The 20,646-nt window shown below is 42.4% G+C and overlaps 1 pseudogene; it reads left to right on the top strand.

Moving 5' to 3' along the window:
* The first annotated feature begins 12,951 nt into the window (after window positions 1–12,951).
* Window positions 12,952–13,475, top strand: LOC125104737 (histone H3.3A-like; annotated as a pseudogene).
* The last annotated feature ends 7,171 nt before the right edge of the window (window positions 13,476–20,646 follow it).

Here is a 20,646-nt window from a genome sequence, read left to right as displayed (position 1 = left end):
CTTGTCACTGTTCTAGGTGCTAAGGATATGGCAATAAAGAAGGTAGACAAAAACACCTGTCTGGTCCAGTTTATAATCTAGCTGGGGAGACATAACAATAAGGGAATGAGGGCTCCTGGCTGGCGCAGTCAACAGAAGATACAACTGTTGATCTCGGGGTCATGAGTTCAAGCCCCACACTGTGTATAGAGATTACTTAAAAAAATAAACTTTTAAAAAATTAGAAAATTATACAGTAAGTTAAAAGGTGATAAGCGCTCTGAAAGAACAAAATCAAACAGGCCCAGGGCCTTAGGAGTATGGAATGAGAGAAGGAGGGTTTTGCAGTTTTGAAAAGGAGGATCAGGGCAGGCTTCTCCAAGAAGCAACATGTCAAGAAGACTTAAAGGAGGTGAGAGAGTAAGCCAGGCAGGTATCTGGGAGAATAGACAGTACGAAGGTCCTGGGGCAGGAGATGCCTGGCTTTTTCAAGGACTAGGGAAGAGGTTGTTGCAGTGTGCCGTGGGGAGCAATAGAAAAAGATGAGGTCAGAGAGGCAGCTGGAAGCCAATCATGCTGGGCCTGAGAGCCATTGTAAGGACTTTGGCGTTTGTTGTGGGGAACATGAAAGCTTTGCAGAACTTCAAGTAGAGGAATGACAGACTCTGGGTCACATTTTAAGAATATCATCTCTAAGATTTATGCTCCTTAGGTAGAGGTCCGAGGTCCTTTCTAGTTTGTTCCTGACTACTAATCTATAGCCATTTCTTGCCACTTCCATCAGCAACACAAAAAATGCTCTCATTTTCTCTATGTACCATGATGTCCCCCTACTCTGGGAGTGTCTCCTCTGTCCCTCTACATGGAAGGCCACTCCTCTTGGGCCTGGCTCACCTCTACTCATCCTTTAGCACTCAGTCCACTCAGTCCACATCCTGTTACATCCCTCTCCCCATAGGCTGGGTGATCTGTCTCCCCATTCAACTCTCTAGAACCTTCCATGTATCTCTGTCAGTAGTTTATTGCACTGTAACTCATGTGTCAGCTTTTCACTACATCTCTGATCCCCGGGAGGCATGGGATCTTCCCTTCTGCATCTCTTGACCCCATGACCCATACCTAGAACAGTGGTGCAGTGGGTCAAGGATGCAATACACAAATTGTGGTTAAATCACCTGTTGCTGATGAGGATTTGGTAAGATCTAAATCAATGGCTCAAGACCATGAAGTTCATTACTCCCTGTTTCTTGCTCAGTGCACCTACTAAACAAGATATTCCTTTCCTGGGGTTCTTGGAGGCTTTCCTGTGGTGGGAAAGGGGAGGGGTGTGATTCCTCATGGTCCGTGGAGGAATTTAATAGATGAGACCAACTGTGTCGTTGGAGGGGTACAGATGGGGAAGATGCTCAGACAGGAGCCCGCATACCTGAGGTTATGCTGTGCTCAGTGAACCCTTGCAGCGTCTGGCTCTGCCCTGAGATAAGTGCACACGGATACGCCACCAGGTCAGCCGCAGCTCTTCTTGTGACAGATTCCCTTTCACCCAAGGCGATTCCTCAATATTAGAACCAGAGAAGGGGGGCCAGCCCGGTGTCCTGGGGCCCACGGCTCAGATGGGGCTTTGGTGTAATTTGAGAGCAAACTTGGGGACCCCCCCCCTTAGACATCTGAGGGAATGCTGCCCCAGGTTACCCGACCAAAGCTTGGAGGTTAGGAAGGGAGAGAATCAGACCCCCCCACTAAGGTCCATGTGCCCGTCTGCAAAATACTCTCAGACATGCACTAGGACAGGATCTGTGGAAAATGAAAGAAAATTTCACACACCACTTTATCCTCCTGATGGAACTGGCAGCTTTCCTTTCTCTCCCTCCTAGCTTCCTACAGGCAACTAAGAATCAACACTTCTAGACGAGCTATAAAGCCCTTCTTCCAATAATTCTCGCAACCTAGACTTACTGTTCTTCCTTTCCAGGGCTGTTTCCTTATAAATATTCCAAGGGGAGGCTGCCAGCCAGTGATTTATTTACAAGGGGGTATCGTTTCCTGCCGCTGTGTGTGGTGTCCAAGCGAACGGCTGACTACAACACTAAGCTCAGCCTCCTTATCTATTTTAGACGAGGCCAAGGTAATTCACTCCATCTCTAGTTGCGATGCCAGGGAGGCTAATGAGATTTCTGCTTTAAAAATGTTCAGAACATGAAAGAAAGGGAAAACTAGAGAGATGACAAGCCCACAAGTGGCTGATAGCTGCCATCTGATAGCTGATGGTATTCTGAGAGCTACCATCACTCATCACAACCGAACGCTGTCATAGGAAGGGCGCTTACCCAGGAACGGGCCACGATGCTAGAGCCGCCCGCAGAGTTTCCCCACCCAAAAAGCGAACATTGCAAAAGGGGCAAGGAGAACCCACGTGCATACTGCCAGGCCCGTCGGGCTAATGGGCTGCTTTGTTCAACCTTCCCAGACCTCATCCCCTCCCCCAGAGTTCTAAGCCTCTTGGCGATCAAGGACGCCTTTGAGATTTCCCAAAAGAGTATGCCTATGTCCACGTGCAGACCATTTCCACTTGTGATCTCAGGAGGTGCAGCAGAGGGGGCAGCGGATAAAAGGCGGCCAGTATGGGAAGAGGTCAGAGGGGTGGCAATCCTAGAGGACCAGGAGAGTCAGGCCAGGTGGACTGGGGTCTGGCCCAGGGGTTGGACCTGGCCACACTGAGGAAATGAGAAGTCCTTCTAGAAAGGAGAGATTCTTGAAGGTGAAGGAGCTGATGTTTAGATGTTTAGAGGAACAAGAAGGGGAAGAAAGCTAATGTTTGATGAACATCTGCTTTGTTCTGGTCACTGTGAAGTGGGCTAGAGGGACATCAACAAACACAGGGTCACAACCACACAAATCAGGAGCAGCAGGGAGCGGAGGTCCCAACATGAAAACCCTGGGGCTGTAGATGAGCTGTGATGGATGAGCACCGCTGGCCCCCTGAGAGTCCTTATCCCCGGGGCAGGGGATTGGCTGCCCCCTTCCAGTTAGGGGTGGGGTCACAAGGGGAGGGACTGGACACCTGACTCCAATGGGTGATGCCTCAGTTAGGGTTTTCAGAGATCCTATGGTTCCAGCAGGTTCCAGCCACTCTGACCGGACACAGGTGGGGTCGAATCTTAATTTCTGGTGTGGTGACTCAGTTGACCAAAATAACTCACGCTGGTGGAGGCTTTTTCTGCCTCTTGTGGGTTGGGAAATGGTATACTGGGAAGAGCCAGAACTGCCAAAGGGTAAAATGTGAGGACTCCTCCATCTGACCCAGTCACTAAGCAAGAGACAGAGACAGAGACAGAGGCACAGAGAGAGAGAAAGAGAGAGATGTTCTGGTCTGAGAAGGGGTTCATTGAGCTCCAAAGCTGGGGAGTTCCTCAGTTCTTGGCCCTGCAGCTGGGAAAGTCACAGGGCATTGACTACCAGAGAAAACAGCTTCCAAGTCCCAGGACCCACAGTGCCCTCCAAGGTATTGCAGAGCACACCTACAAGGTGTCATGATCCCCGGCTAATGGACTCCTCCAATGCCGGGGGGGGGGGGTGGCTGCACCCCTCTTGCAGGCTCCTGAAGCTACTCCTTCAGTTGGCTCCAGTAAAGTTCTGCGTGTTCTGTTGCCAGGATCCTCTTGCCTTGCCCCTTGGGCACAGCGTCTGAACATGTACCTAACAGAGCCACTTATCAGGTGCCCCTCTCCAAAGACTGCCTCATTCTCTGAATTGGAATTTGCCAATGAGGAGGGATGCCACACATCTTTCCTGTTTATTCACATACAATCTGCCCACTGAGGCTCACTTCATTTCCATTTCTTCCATGTAGCATTAGCAAAGGTGGGTGCTTACCACCATCATTTCCTCATCTAGACGATAACCCCAAGACACAGAGATTGTTTAGCAGATGAGAAAGTTGAACTCCTTCTCACAGACAGAGCATAGATGATTTGCCCAAGGCCACACTGTTGGTTAGGTTGGAGCTAGAATTTGGACCCAACAGCTTCTGTGGCCTTATGTCCAGTGTCACATTCACATACCCCCCGCAGAGGCTGCCCATGGTACTGGGAGCCTGGACAACTCATCTGAACATGAGGATTATTATTTTATATTAACAGCAAATGGAAGCCTTCTATCTTGTGTGACTGGGACAAGTAATTGACTGGTTAATCAAAAAATTTGTGCTGGGAAATCATAAAACAGAATACATATAAGTCTTATATTGATGTGGATCCAAGGATTTTCATTTAAAAAAGAGTCCTCTGATGACAATTCTCCCTGTTTTATATAAGCTTATGATTTCCAGTTTCTGTTTTTATAAAGGGAAGGGAGAACTTAAGTTACTTGCAAAAAAACGTGGGTGCAGAATCCTTCTAGATTTATGTAGAGCTCCTCCCATTTTTTTCCAGTTATTTTGTCCACTTCACAAGAATTTTTAGTGATTCACCTTCATCAAGTTTTTCCAAAACGATGTGTTTATCATAAAACAGCAATGAGTTTCTTTTGTTCTACACTCCTCTCTTTTAGTTAAATTGCATAATTAAAATGTCAAGCGTAGGCATAGAGGGTACATACCTCAATTGATCATCAAAGCCATCTATGAAAAACCCACAGCAAATATCATTCCCAATGGAGCAAAACTGAGAACTTTTCTGCTAAGGTCAGGAATACGGCAGGGACTCCGACTATCACCACTGCTATTCAACATAGTACTAGAAGTCCTAGCCTCAGCAGTCAAGACTACAAAAAGAAATTAAAGGTATCCAAATTGGCAAAGAAGAAGTCAAACTATCAGTCTTTGCAGATGATATACTTTATGTGGAAAACCCAAAAGACTCCACTCCAAATCTGCTAGAACTTATACAGGAATTCAGTAAAGTATAAGGATATAAAATCAATGCACAAAAATCAGTTGCATTTCTATATACCAACAAGACAGAAGAAAGAGAAATTAAGGAGTCAATCCCATTTACAATTGCACCCAAAACCATTAGATACCTAGGAATTAACCATAAGATACCAAAGAAGCAAAGAATTTGCACTCAGAAAACTATAAGGTACTCATGAAAGAAATTGAGGAAGACACAAAGAAATGGAAAAATGTTACATGCTCATGGATTAGAAGAACAAATATTGTGAACATGTCTATGCTACCTAAAGCAGTCTACGCATTCAATGCAATCCCTATCAAAATGCCATCAATTTTTTTTTCAAAGAAATGGAACAAATAATCCTAAAATTTATATGGAACCAGAAAAGACCTTGCATAGCCAAAGGAATATTGAAAAAAGAAAGCCAAAGTTGGTGGCATAGCAATTCCAGACTTCAAGCTCTATTACAAAGCTGTCATCATCAAGACAGCACAGTACTGGCACAAAAACAGACACATAGATCAATGGAACAGAATAGAGAGCCCATAAATAGACCCTCAACTCTATGGTCAACTAATCTTCAACAAAGCAGGAAAGAATGTCCTGTGGAAAAAAGACAGTCTCTTTAACGTTGGGAAAATTGGACAGCCACATACAGAAAAATGAAACTGGACCATTTCCTTATAGTACACACAGAAATAGACTCAGAATGGATGAAGAACCTCAATGTGAGACAGGAATCCATCAAAATCCTTGAGGAGAACACAGGCAGCAACCTCTTTGACCTCAGTTGCAGCAACTTCTTCCTAGAAACATTGCCAAAGGCAAGGGAAGCAAGGGCAAAAATGAACATTGGGACTATTGGGACTTCATCAAGATCAAAAGCTTTTGGACAGTAAAGGAAACAGTCAACAAAACCAAAAGACAACTGACAGAATGGGAGAAGATATTTGCAAATGACATATCAGATAAAGGGCTAGTATCCAAAATCTATAAAGAACTTATCAAACTCAACACCCAAAGAACAAATAATCCAATCAAGACATGGGCAGAGGTGGGTACCTGGGTGGCTCAGTGGGTTAAGCCTCTGCCTTCGGCTCAGGTCATGATCTCAGGGTCCTGGGATCGAGCCCCGCATCGGGCACTCTGCTCAGCGGGGAGCCTGCTTCCACCTCTCTCTGCCTGCCTCTCTGCCTACTTGTGATCTCTCTCTCTCTCTGTCAAATAAATAAATAAAATCTTTTAAAAAATTGCAAATAGAACTACACTATGATCCAGCAATTCCACTTCCGGGTATTTATCCAAAGTAAACGAAAATACTAACTCAAAAAGATCTATCACCTCTATGTTCCTTGCAGCATTGGCTACAATAGTCAGGCTATGGAAACAATCTAAGTTTCTGATGGGCAAATGGACAAATAAAATATGATATATATATGTATATATATAGTATAATATTATAAAATTACATAAAATATAATATATAATGGAATATTATTCAGTCAAAAAAAATAATGAAATCTTGCCATTTGCAACACCAGAGATGGACCTTGTGGGCATTATGCTAAGTGAAATAAGTCAGACAAAGAAAAAGACAAATATTGTGTGATCTCATGGATATGTGTGATCTAAACAACCACAAGCTCATAGATACAGAGGACAGACTGGTGGTTGCCAAGGGTTGGGGGAGGAGGATGGGTGAAATGGGTGAAGGGAATCAAAAGGCACAAACTTTTGGTATAAAATAAATGAGTCATGGGGATGTAATGTACAACACGGTGACTACAGTTAATCTTCCTGTATTACATATCTGAAAGTTGCTAAGAGAATGGATTTTAAGGGTTCTCATTATAAGGAAAAAAAAATCTATAAGTATGTATGGTGATGAATGTTAATTAGACATATTGGGGTGCTCGTTTCACAAAATAGTAGTCCCCTTATCTGCAGGGATATGTTCCAAGAGACTCCCAGTGGATGCCTGAAACCACAGAGAGTACCAAATCTTATATATATATTTATATTTTTAAAATACATACATATATGTCTTTTCTATGCATACGTACCTATGATAAAAGTTTAATTTACAAATTAGGCACAGGAAGAGATTAACAACAAAAACAGTAATAAAATAGAACAGTTGTGACAATACACTGCCACAAAAGTTAGATGAATGTAGTTTCTCTCTCTTTTTCAAAATACCTTATTGTACTGTACTCACCCCTCTTCTTGTGATGATGTGAGATGATAAAATGCCTACACAATGAGATATAGTGAGGTGAACAACATAGGCACTGTGCCATAGCATTAAGGCTATCACTGACCTTCTACTGATATGTCAAAAGGCAGGTCATCTGTTCTGGCCCATGGTTGACCATGGGTAACGGAAACCATGAAAAGCAAAACCATGGATAATGGGGGGGACTACTATATAGACACATACTGAATCACTATGTTGTACACCTGAAATGAATATAATGTTGTATGTCAATAATACCTCAATTTAAAAAATGGTGGATTATTCTTAAATTTAAAACAAATTGCACTACAGAAAAATCAGGAGAAAATATGACAACGCTATCACAGCCTTGGAGAGAGGTGTCTCTGAAAGTCTAGAAGCTACAGATAAATTCACAAAGGAAAGAACATCATTTCCACCATGTAAAAATAGGTAACATCAGTTTATAAGATAAAGAAATCAGCAAACAGGGGAAACATTGTCAGCTAAGATTAAACATGAAGGGTTAATATGTTTATAGAGAACTCGTACCCATTGGTAAGACAATCAGTAAGCTTCCACGTCCTTAAGTCATATCCATAAGTTATAGATAAGTTGTAAAAGAAAATTCAGCTGATAGGGTAAAAAGTCCAACCTTTTTAGTAGTGAAGTGAATGCAAATTAGATTAAGGACAAGATCCACTAAATTAAGCAGAACGTTAAAAACCTGGCATATGTAGTAGGGGTGAGGAGAGAACGAAATTGACAGGTAGGCATATTAATCCCAGCCCTTTGGAAACTGATTTCACTTGAAGAAATTTTAAAATTATTTTGTTCCTTTGGCCCAATTTCTTGAAAAGAATCCTGAGAAGATAAGGTTCAATATAGATAAAGCTTTTTATAATGAAGACATTCATCACATTTTTTTATGGGACACTCTACATGTTGTAGAAGGGGAAAGAGTTAAGGATTATGCGGCATGCAGACCCAATAAACTGTTTTTGCAGACATTAGAAGAATCAAGACTGCAAAGGATAACATGGAGAATATAGTTAATAACATTGTAATAGCTCTGTTTGGTGACAGATGGTAACTAGATTTATTGTGGTGATCACTCTGTTAGGTATAAAAATGTTGAATAAACGCTGGACACCTGAAACTAATAAAATACTGTATGCCAACTCTATGTCAATAAAATAAAATAATAAGGAACTCTGAAACACTATGAAAGAAAAAGAATTCAGACTGTAGCAAGGTAAAAAAATTATATAGCAAGTCAGGGAATCTCTTTGAGCTTCAAGTTTCATTTTATTTTAATTATTTTATTTTAATTAAAGTATAGTAGACATACAATTTATATTAGCTTTAGGTATGCAACATAGTGATCGACAATTCTATACATTATGCAATTGAGCTTCTGGTCCCTTATTAACAAAATATGATAATCATAGTAACTTTCTCAGGATGCATTGTGAGGACTGAATGAGGCGATGTATATTGTGTTCAACCTGGCACCTCGACTGGGTAGCACATAGTAACTGTGAGCTCTTGTTGTTTTCATAATTGTCAAATACGGTTAATAAACAACTAGAATGGAATGTGAAGAAATGATAACAGTTGTGTTAGGGCGGAAGGATTACGGGTGATTTTTTTTCCCTTATTCTCCAAACTTTGTATATTGTTGATTCATTTTGTTTAATAATCTTACTCGCTTTATCGAGGTGTAATTTATCTCTAAAACTTGCCCATTTTAAGTATACAATTCAGTGATCTTTGAGACACGTCCAGAATTGTGCCACCATCACCACAATCCAGCACCCTTGAAAGACCCCTCAAGCACCTGTGTAGTTGCTCGCCCTCTACACCCTAGCCCCAGACAGCAACTAGTCTGCTTTTCTGCCTCTACAGACTTATTTTTCCAGACATCTCATACACATGGAATGGTACGGTATATGGTCTTCTGAATATGGCTTATTTAAATTGATAATTCTCAGGGGTTCAAAAAAATAGTTTGTTACTGCCGTTGTAAAACAAGAACAAAGCGTTGTACTGTCACTACAAAAAGAGAAATGACAATTATGTGACATGCAAGAGGTGTCTGCTAAAGCTACCGTGCAAAGCTGACTGCAGTACAAAAACGTATCACATCAATACCTCGTGCCCTTAAGCATATACAATGTTACATGTAAATTCCACCCCTCAAGGTCGACTGAAGAGTTTAATGAAGGGACTGTTTGCAGAAAGGGTGGTAAAATGAAGGGGACCACTAGGGCCACCTCTAAGGCTTCATCAGAGGGAAGATGCTCCCACCTCTGGGCCTAAAAGGAAGAGCAGTGTTACTGGGACTTGGGCAGAGCTGGAGTCACAGCGGAGGGACCGCCTGGTAGAGAATGCGGCTGCTGCTAGCACCAGCATCAGGCCCTGCAGGGGAGGGAGCAGGTGGGTGACAGGAATAAATACGCCAACCCCATTCTCCATACTCTATCTGCTCTTCTGCTGGGGCCTCCTACTGGTCCAACCCAGCTGGCTGGCAGTGGTGTGAACCCCCAGGTGACACAGTCCCTACAGGTCGGCCTACCGGGCAAGAGCAGAGTCTAGCAAGGCAGAGAATGGGTGTACAGAGGCCAGAGACAAGCCAGCACACTGCTTCCCCAAATGTGTCTCCCTGCCTCTCTACCCTCCTCCAGCACAATACTTAATTCCTGGAAGGGCTCTGAATCCTTTCCCCAGGCCATGGATGCTCTTTCCATATTCCAGCCCTTGACCTGACCTTAGAGTTCTCGACAGGGGGAAGAGGGGTAGTTTCCCCAACTGGCATTTCATTCTTCTGGGAGAGCACTAGTGTATTTTGCTCTGATTATTTATTTATTGGCCTGGCTAACTCTGAGAGGCAACCACGTTTCCCTGGAGGGGAATGACTGTTTTATTCATGATGCCTGGAATGGCACCTGCCACATGGGAGGGCCACATAAATATTTGCTGAACTGAGGAATGTCCTCCAATTCTTTTATGCTTCCCCCACCCCAACAGCACCTACCCCGTGCTGTCTACTGGCTCAGAGGATGGATTCTAGTATGCTGGTGAGAGATGAATAATCTCAAATGGTAGAGTTTCTTACTGGGTAAGTCAAGTTCATTATGGCCTCAGGTTTTAGGACTATGGTAATAACCTAATGAAGGTGGTAAGAAAAAGGCATGATTGTCTGTCTTGTACCGATACAAAATTATTTCCTTGGTTTGAGCAGTTCCCATTGTTTCATTTAGTCAACAGCATCCATGCCACGTGAAATCAGCCTCTCTAAATGTTTTTTTGGCACTGAGTGGAATTTGTCATCTCTGGTTAGAGAGACATCAACGGCCCCTGAAACAGACCAGACAGGGTATATATACCTAAGACAAAAGAGCGAAGCGGAGGGAACTCAAAGCAGACATATACAACCAGTAGGAACTCTGTCAATGTGAGGAACCTGCTTTTGAAATTATCGGACATTTCTCCCCTTAGCTGGTTCTCAAACATCTGCAAAAATCTTCAAAGGAAAAGAAAAGAAACAATAATTTTCAAATTTAGTCACCCTCTCAGCCAAAATAGATGATTCTATGTGCAGCCTGCCGGCCAGTGGATTTTCTAACTAACCATCACCATGAACATTCCAATAGGGGCATCGTCTTCCAAATAGGGTCCGGAGCAGGGAGGCTCTGGGCTAACTCTCAGCCTTCAGGTCCTATGGCTTAGAGAATGCTCAGGGGGCCACAAAATTGGGATGAGCGCCACAAAGCAGGGTGGAAAAATTCCCAATGCTGGGCCACAGGACAAAGTTAGTTCTCTGGAAAGAGGAGAAGGGATGAAGTTTGGGAGGATAATTACTAGCTCTCTAGAAAATACTCAGTGAATTCAGTGCACCCAGATTACCCTGCAAATCTCCTTCCAGGAATAGTCCAGAGAGCAGAATGATGTAGTGGGAACATGATCCTTTGAGAAGACCCATGTCTGTACCCAGAGCTCTGGCTCTGGCTCTGCCCCTACTGACTGGGGGACCTGAAGGTTCTTAGGAGCCTGTTAAAAAGAATTTCCTGTTGGCTCCTTCCTAGGAAGTCAGCATAACATAGTGGGAAGGGCTTGGCTTTGGAATCATACAGAACTGAGTTCGAAGGTGAGTCTGTTTTTGACTGGACTGTGTGATACCACTTTTGCATAGGATTTTTAGCTGGGCACATAGCCACCAAGGGAACGCTACATTCCCAATTCCTTACGGCCAACTAAGTTCTGGGGTTGCGAGTGGGAGTGGGTGTGTAGCTTCCTCATTTGCTCTGGAAGTGTTAAGAAGTGTGTCCTGCCCTTCTCCCTTTTCCTATTGTCTAGAAAGTAAACTTGGTGGGGGAGTCATCTTGGATCAAGCAAATGCCCCGGGTGACTGAGAGAACCAAACACAATTCATTTCTGGAACAATGCAATGTCTATCCAGGCTTCACTGAATGCCACAGATAAAGTTCCAAGACACATATACTCACAGTAAAAGGCAAGACACAGACTGAGAAAAAGATACTTGCAAATCACATATCTGACAAAGGACTTTGTCTTAGTTTGGGCTCCGATAACAAAGTACCATCAATTGGGTAGCTTACAAACAACTGAAATTTATTCTCCAAGTTTTGGAAACTGGAAGTCTGAGATAGGAGATACAGCATGGGTAGGTTCTGGTGACAGCTGGTTTCTCGTATCCTCATATGGTGGAGAGTGGGCTAGAAAGCAATCTGGGGTCTCTTTATATAGGGACCCTAATCCCATTTATGAGGACTCAACTCTCATGGGTAGATGACTTCCTCATGTCCTTATGACTTCCCAAGCATCCCATTTCCTAATATCATCACATTGGAGATTAGGATTTCAACATGGGATTTTTCAATCCATAACAGACTTGTATCTGGAATATACAAAGAACTCTTTCAAGTCTATGATAAGATAAACAACCCAATTAAAAAGTGGGCAAATGATTTGAATAGACACTTTACCAAAGAAGATAACCAAATAGCAAATGAGCACATGAAAAGATGCTCAAAATCATTAGGGAAATGCAAATCAAAACCACAATGAGCTACTATTTCACACCTACCACAATGGCTCATCAAAGATCGACAATAACAAATGCTAGCAACCATGTGGAGAAGTCAAAATCCTCAAATATTACTACTGGTGGGAAGCTACTTTGGAAAACAATCTGGCAGTTTCTTCAAAACTTAAATTTACCATATGACCCAGCATTTCCACTCGCAAAGAAATGAAAACATATGTTGACACAAAGACTTGAATAATGTTCATGGCATTATCAATCATAATAGCCCAAAGTGGAAACAACCAATTAGTGAGTGGATAAATCAAATGAACTACTTTCGTACAACGGAATACAACCACATATTATATAACTCCATTTATATGAAATGTCCATAAAAGGCAAATTGTTGGAGACAAGTAAACTAGTGGTTGCCTGGGCCTGAGAGTGGGGTAAATGGGCATTAAAGGTCTTATGGGGATAATATAAAAATCCTAACACTCAATTATGGTAATGCATGGTAATGTATGCATATACAATTGGTATATTGTATATACATATATTGTATATACAGTTGTGTATATTGTATATACCAGTTGTGTATACCACAACTCGGTAAACTCACTGAATTGCATGCCTGACATGGGTGAATTTTATGTATATGAACTGTATCTCAATAAAATTACAAGACATAGGCTCACAGCCACTGCCACGCCACCCTCACTCATTAATGCCAGTGCCGTCTCTAGCTCACAGAGCTCCAGCCAAAGGAGAAGGTGGCGGGGGTGGGGGCGGGTAAGTAAGGAGGTCTCCGTACTATGGCTGGTGCAAGGCAGACTGCCCACAAACCCGCCTGTGGTAAAGCACCCAGGAAGCCACTGGTACAAAAGCTGCTCTCGAGAATGCGCCCTCTACTGGACAGGTGAAGAAGCCCCATCATTACGGGCCTGGTATGGGGGCACTCCGTGAAATTAGACATTATGAGAAGTCCACTGAACTTCTGATCTGCAAACTTCCCTTCCAGCGGCCGGTGTGAGAAACCACTCAGGACTTCAAAACAGATATGCACTTCTAGAATATAGCTATGGGTGCTTTGCAGAAGGCAAGTGAGGCCTATCTGGCGAACCTTTCTGAAGACACCAACTGGCGTGTTATCCATGCCAAATGTGTCACAATTATGCCAAAAGACATCCAGCTAGCACGCTGCATACGTGGAGAATGTGCTTAAGAATCCACTATGATGGAAAATATTTCATTCTGTATATATAAAAAGAAAAAATTCGCTTCTTTCCTGTTATTTGTAGTTCTGAACGTTAAATTTTTTTTTCCATGGGGTCAAAAGGTACGGAAGTATATGATTGCAAGTGAAAAACCAGGGGGGCAGACATTAGGTATTGGCAGATTTCCATTTTCATTTGTGTGTGAATTTTTAATATAAATATGGAAGCATAAAGCATTCATGCAAGTCAAAATGTTTCAGTGAACATGTTTCAGCAGTTTGGCTTTATAATAATTATAAATAAACCTGCTACATTTTTCTGGACAATGCCAGCACTTGGATTTTTTTTTTTTAAACAAGTAAGTTTATTGATGGCAACTACATGGGTGTTTGTAGCATTTTTATCATACAGCAGATTCCATCGCACTACACTTTTCCGACATGCAAACACATGTTTCTAATGTTGTCTGTCTTCTGTGCAGTTCCTGTCAGTTTGCTATTAAAATACATTACACTACAAAAATAAAAATGAAAAGACATAGACTTTTATGCATTGGCCTTTCTTTTAAGAACTAGAGCAAAAGTAAACTAAAAATGTTTTCAGATACATAAAAGTCAAGGCAGGTTATCAGCAAGAGATTTTATTTTTTTAAGATTTTGTTTATTTATTTGACAGAGAGAGATCACAAGCAGGCAGAGAGGCAGGCAAAGAGAGAGGAGGAAGCAGGCTCCCCACTGAGCAGAGAGCCCGATGCAGGGCTCGATCCCAGGACCCTGGGATCATGACCTGAGCTGAAGGCAGAGGCTTTAACCCACTGAGCCACCCAGGTGCCCCAAGAGATTTTTTTTAATAAAAGGAGATTTTAGAGGATATACATAAGCAAGAAGAAAAAAATATATGAGAAGGAAGGTTGGGGATGCTAAAAAAAATGATGAACAAATAAACAAACTAGAAGAGAAAGAAATTTATTAACCTCATCTAAGGCAACTGTTAAAGATTATGGTAAACAGTGTATTTATGTCAGATGTTTTCTCTTTACAAACAAATTCAAGCAAGGAGGTGTGCCGTCACTATTTCTCTTAATGTTGTTTGGGCCATTTGTGAAACAAGAAGAAATCAAAGGAATAAGGATTGGAAATAAAACCATTCTTTTTTTTTTTTTAAAGATTTTATTTATTTATTTGACAGATAGAGATCACAAGTAGGCAGAGAGGCAGGCAGAGAAAGAGGAGGAAGCAAGCTCGCTGCTGAGCAGAGAGCCTGACTGGGCTCGATCCCAGGACCCTAAGATCATGACCTGAGCTGAAGTCAGAGGCTTTAACCCACTGAGACACCCAGGCACCCTGGAAATAAAACCATTCTTATTTGCAGACTGCATGGCTATCTCCTCAGAAAATCCCAAATTTTTTTTTTTAAAGATTTTATTTATTTATTTGACAGACAGAGATTACAAGTAGTCAGAGAGGCAGGCAGAGAGAGAGAGGGAGAAGCAGGCTCCCCGCCGAGCAGAGAGCCCGATGCGGGGCTCGATCCCAGGACCCTGGGATCATGACCTGAGCCGAAGGCAGAGGCTTTAACCCACTGAGCCACCCAGGTGCCCCGAAAACCCAAAATTTTTTAAGAATTATCTTAAGATAAGAATTTATCTTAAGAATTTATAAATAAATTATTAAGATAGGAGATTTTAGCAATATTGATAAAAAATCAACACACAAAATTCAATTATATATCCACCATGCCACCAACAATCAGTTTGAAAATATAATTGAAATGATAGGCTTTATAAGAGAAACAAAATATGCAAAGTACTTTTACTTAGGAATAAATCTAACCAAATACATTCAGGCTTTTTATGGAGAAAATTGCAATAATTTCCTAAAAGACATTAAACAAAACTTAGATAAATTAAGAGATAAATCATGTTCTTGGATAGGGAGATTCACTATTGTAAGCATGTCAGTTCTCCACAATGCAGTTCAAGTCTGTTCCAAAAAAAATCCTAACAAGATCATCCATAAAACTTGAAAAACCAATTCCAAATTTATACTGAAGAGGAAAATGTCAAAGTGTAGCCACAACACTCCTGAAGAAGAACAAAGTATTGGGAATTATACTGCCACACAGCAAGATATTAATAGAAAGTGATTAAGACAGTGTGCAGGAGCAGGGATAAATAAACCAATGGAGTAGGAGAGATAAGAAATGGACCTAAACATATGTGGAAACTTGATTTAGTACAAAGCAGACATTGCTTAACCATGGGGGGAAGGATGGACTATTTAATAAATGATGCTAGAACAACTGGTTATCCATGAGGAGGAGGGGCAGACAGTATCCCTATCTCACACTATGTCCAAAAGCAATTCCATTTTGGACTCCATGTGGATTAAGCACTGAACAATGAAAGACAAATCTATACATGGGATCAAATTGAATTAAAAAAAACACATACACACAAAGACACACACACACACACACACACACGTGTGTGCATATAAAAACTGGGGAAGACTAAAATAAGGTCTGTAGTGTGGTGCACAGTATTTACTAGTGTCAGTTTCTAGGTTTTTATGTCATGCTATAGTTAGATAAGATACCACCATTGGGGAAGGCTGAGGGAAGTGTTCACGGAACAACTCCATGCATTATGTTTGCAACTTCCTGCGTCTACAATTATTTTAAAATTAAAAGTAAAGTGAAAGGAAAGTTATAAAATGTTTAGAAGACAATATGAAATGTTTATGACCTTCATGTGGGAAAGAGTTTCTTTAGCCAAGATTGAAGATGCAGAAACCATAAATATAGGTTAATAAACGCGATGACATTGTAGAGTTAGGAATTTCTTCATGAAACCACACCAAAAATAAAAATTAAGGGAAGACATGTGCCCCATTTGTAATCACCATGAAACAATTAGTATCCAGAATACAAAAGTAACTATGAATCATTAAGAAAAAGAAAAACAACTCAATAGGAATATGGGCAAATAGATAATAGACATTATTGGCGAAGAAATTCAAACAGTCCAAAAGCATATGTAAAACATCTCTGGGTTTCTGTAGTAGTCAGGGATGTGTTACATAAAATCCCAATGAAATAGCATTTCATAGTGAAAAGATAGAGCAAAAACTTAAAAAAAAAAAAGTATCAAGCACCTGTAAGGATATAGAGTTACAGAAATTCACATATACTAAGGATGGAAGCACGTGGAGCAGAACTTGGCAACCGCCATTAAAGCTGAGCACACACACATAGCACATGACCCCAGTGTGCAGGTAAGAGTAGGGAACAATACAGATGCTCATCAGGGTTGAAGAGATAACACTGTCGTATATTAATATGATGGAATATGAACGGCTATTAAAGTGAGCAAACAATAAGCCTGGAAAACCAGATGAATGGATTTCACAAAGAATAGTTTGAATGAAAGGAGCCAGATGCTAAGGAATGTGTAGAGGAGAACTCCATCCCCAGGACACGCCAAATTAGCTACATTCTTCAGGGATGCAGACACAGGGGGGGAAACAAAAAGAGAAGCAAGAAAGTGATTACTTCAAAAGGCAGGAGAGTGGGTCCTGTGAAAGGGGAGTGGGTGTGTGATCTGCTTTTGATCTGGGAGAAGCAGACAGAGGGCATCTGCGGGGTTAGCAAACATTCTCAATCTAGACCTGGTCATGGTTTTATCAGCGTCCACTTTGTAACTATTTGTTGGTTTGTGTGGTAGATGGACTTTTGTGTATGACTATTACCTGAAGAGGAAAAAAGGTAGAACACACACCATTTTACATTTTTGCCATCACAGGGTTAATCACCAGGTCATGTGAAGATGCAAGTTATGCGAGAGTGGGAGCTAGGTCGAATGTGCCCTTCCAGCCTGGCGAGCACTTAGTAGGTGCTCAACAATTGCTCCATTAGTGACTATCAACCTGCTACCATTTATTTTATTTTTTTTTAAAAGATTTCATTTATTTATTTGACAGAGAGAGATCACAAGTAGACGGAGAGGCAGGCAGAGAGAGAGAGAGAGGGAAGCAGGCTTCTTGCTGAGCAGAGAGCCCGATGTGGGACTCGATCCCAGGACCCTGAGATCATGACCTGAGCCGAAGGCAGCGGCTTAACCCACTGAGCCACCCAGGCGCCCAACCTGCTACCATTTAAAACAAAGCCTGGGCTTATGAAATTGCATCTGCTAGCTTAACCTCTTCTGCAGGAGTGACAGAGCAAGACTCAACCAGAAGCCTTACTTTCTGTGGACTCCATGACTAGAGGAAAGCAGGAGGCTGAGCAGAGGCCATGGGCACATCCAACTGACTCCACTAGGACTCGTCTAACACCTACATTCTGCTAGACAACTCAGAGTCGAAAAGGACAGCTCAGCTGGATGGCAGCCTACAACTGAGCAACTCCACTGCTTATAGCCTTCAGCATCCATCAGTGGGATGGTCTTTGGCAGGAGGTGTTGGGGAAATGTTCCCGCATGGAGCCAGCTCCTGTCTAGAGAGGTGCCTCTAGAAACTTCAAACAATGACAATGGTCCCAGACTTTTGGCACAGTTTATGGTTCCCTACCTATGACCCAACATCAAGCTGCTGAGCCCAGCCTGCCTGGTAAATGACAGCAGCTCACCTCTCCTACATGGGCTCTAGGGGACAGAGGGATAAAAAGAGGAGATGTCAGGAGTTCTCATGGTCATTTTTTACACAGGCAAATCACAGCCTCGTGGTTCAAGCAGAAAGTCTGCGTTTCTGTCTTCCTGCCTCCATAGGCTTGGAATCTGGTCATTGGTTAATCTGGAGTCATGTTAACCCAGCCATGGTGAACATGGTCCTGAATGACCAAGGAGGCTGGGTTTCACATATGAAATGGTCTGTGCTGAGTCATAGTTGTGTTCACGTGTCCATTCACTGAATAAGCACGCACTGAGTACCAACTGTGAGCAGGCATGGTGCTAGGGCGCAAAGTCCGTGTCCAGCAGGGGAAACTCAGGTTACCCCTGATAGGCTGATGTTGGTATTCTCAAGAAGAAGAAGATAAGGTAGAATTGATTCACTGTCTCATAGTATCAGTCCTTGAGGAGTCTCCTTGAGTTTGGAAAGATGGAGTTTTAGGACCAAGGAGAGGAAGCACCTGACCCTGTCACTGGATTTCTCATGGCAAGTACTAGAAAAGGTGGGAGAACATAAATGTTTGCAGCATAAAGTCTTGGATGACTGGACTAAAAAGAGAGACACTGATATTTGGGGAAAGACCCCAAACTTTTAACATCACGCAGGGAAGAGCAATTATTCTTTTTGAGGAGAGGTATCTTGGTTCTGTGTTAGAAACAGCGTGCCTGGCTGTAAAAATATCAGCACTGTACCTCTCCCTGGCCCCACAGCATTTGCGGAGCACGCTTTAATGCCCAGACTGTACTTGGGGAACAGGAGACAGGTTGAGCCACTCATCACTGAAACACAATGGGCTCCATGCTCTGATAGGACTACAGGAGACAGTAGGCCTTTTTTTCTCAGAGTTCATCTGGGCACATTTTTTACCTTGATCACTCCTGCCAAAGAAAGCAAAACATCTAGTGATCATGCAAGAAGCATGTCTGTTAATTCGTAAGTGTTGACGCTGGGAGGTGACAGGCAAGTACGGAGCTGTTTATAAGAAGAGTATGCATTTCTGATCATTTAGGTAGTTAAACTTCTTGAATTTAAGCTAAGAATTTCCACTTCATGTAATGTTTTTTGAACAGGACATGAAAGTGTTTGTGTGAAATACAGTTATTTGTGACGATATATGTACTTAATTAAAGAATTTTATGCCTTTGGAACTCTTGTTTAATTATGGTTTGAATGTTTTAAGAAGTATAAAAAATAAACTATGGCAGGACCTTCGAGAAATTGTGGAAGAAATATTAATCAAACATTAAAGGAGAGAGCAGTTAGACAGATTTGAAACTCTGCAGTGAAGAACCTTCTTCATTTATTTTGAAGAAAGAGAATAACCATTAGAACTGAGAAAATAGAAATCCTCTGGGAGGGACCAAAAAAGGAAATACCAGATGCAGAATGTAGAACAAGCGGTAACCAGTGGAACACAGAAACACGGGATTTTCATACTATGACAGTGCACCCTATGCGGGGCAGCATGTGGGGAATGCCTGCTGAAGATCTTGGCTGTGAGCCGCGGTGGATTCAGAAGCCAGGTGGGCCTTTTATGAGTCATCATGGCGCCACTGTAATGTCTGGTTTAGAGAAGGGCAGGACTGGAGTCAGGGAGACCAGGCTGGAGAAGACTGCAATTATCCGGGAAGATGGGATGAATTTGTGCCAAAGTAGGGGTGCCTGGATGAAGGGAAGAGCCAGTCTATGAAGCAAGGCAGGGACAGAGTTGACAGACCTTGGTGGCATTTGGGTGATGGAGAAGGAGAGCCGGATCAAATGACCATTCTGGTGAGGGGGAGCCCAGAGTGCAGAGGTCACAGCCTCAGGGGTAGGCCTCAGATGAGTTTGGCATATGGGCACGTTGGGGTCTTTGTGGAACGGTCAGAGGGATCACCCAGTGAGAAAGCTTAGGAGTGGGAAGGAGAATTTGAGAAGGCAGAGGAAGAGGAAGACAGTGGAAGAGATAGAAAGATCAGTTAGCCTAGAAAGGTCATTCTTATAATCTTAGCAATGAAAGCCATCTACCTTATTGAAGCCTTCCATGATCCCCTGGTCCATTGCCTACAAGACCTCTTTTCTCATGACCTCTCTACATTCCTGACCTTTCTACGTCCCTTCCACATTATCCTGGTGTGGACTATGGACTCCTGGTTCTGGTGGGGAGATTAGCACCTGGAGCTCCTTTCCTTGCTGCATACACAGGCCAGACCAGCAGTGATTCTTGGCTTACAGGGTGGATAGACTAGACTAGACTAGACTAGAATGAGCCCTCTGTTCTACCCAGCTTCTTTTAACAATTCAGCTCAAAAGAAATAGTCCCCATCATGGGAAGCTGTAGTTCCCAATGCCTCAAAGTAGTCAACTTGGGTTCCCCCCCACAATAAAAGACCTCCGCTGAAATGGGGTCTTGTGACTCTCTCTTGTTCAAACCAAAATGAATGTCAAAAGACATTTTGGCACTGTGTCTGCTGTGTAGCCTCAGAACTCATGACCAAATTCCTCATGGGAAAAGAGCCAGGGTAATGCTCAGGAACTAGTTCACAAAGAACAGTGTTTCTTGGAAGAGCACATTCTCGAATGCTCGGCCTACATCTGGATGCACGGGTTTGCTCTAAGAAGCTGGACAAACATTTGCAAGTGCCTG

The sequence above is a fragment of the Lutra lutra genome, chromosome 7 (genome assembly GCF_902655055.1).
Source record: "Lutra lutra chromosome 7, mLutLut1.2, whole genome shotgun sequence".
NCBI lineage: Eukaryota > Metazoa > Chordata > Mammalia > Carnivora > Mustelidae > Lutra > Lutra lutra.
The sequence above is the reverse complement of the archived record's forward strand: the minus strand, read 5'-3'. Positions and strand labels throughout refer to the sequence as shown.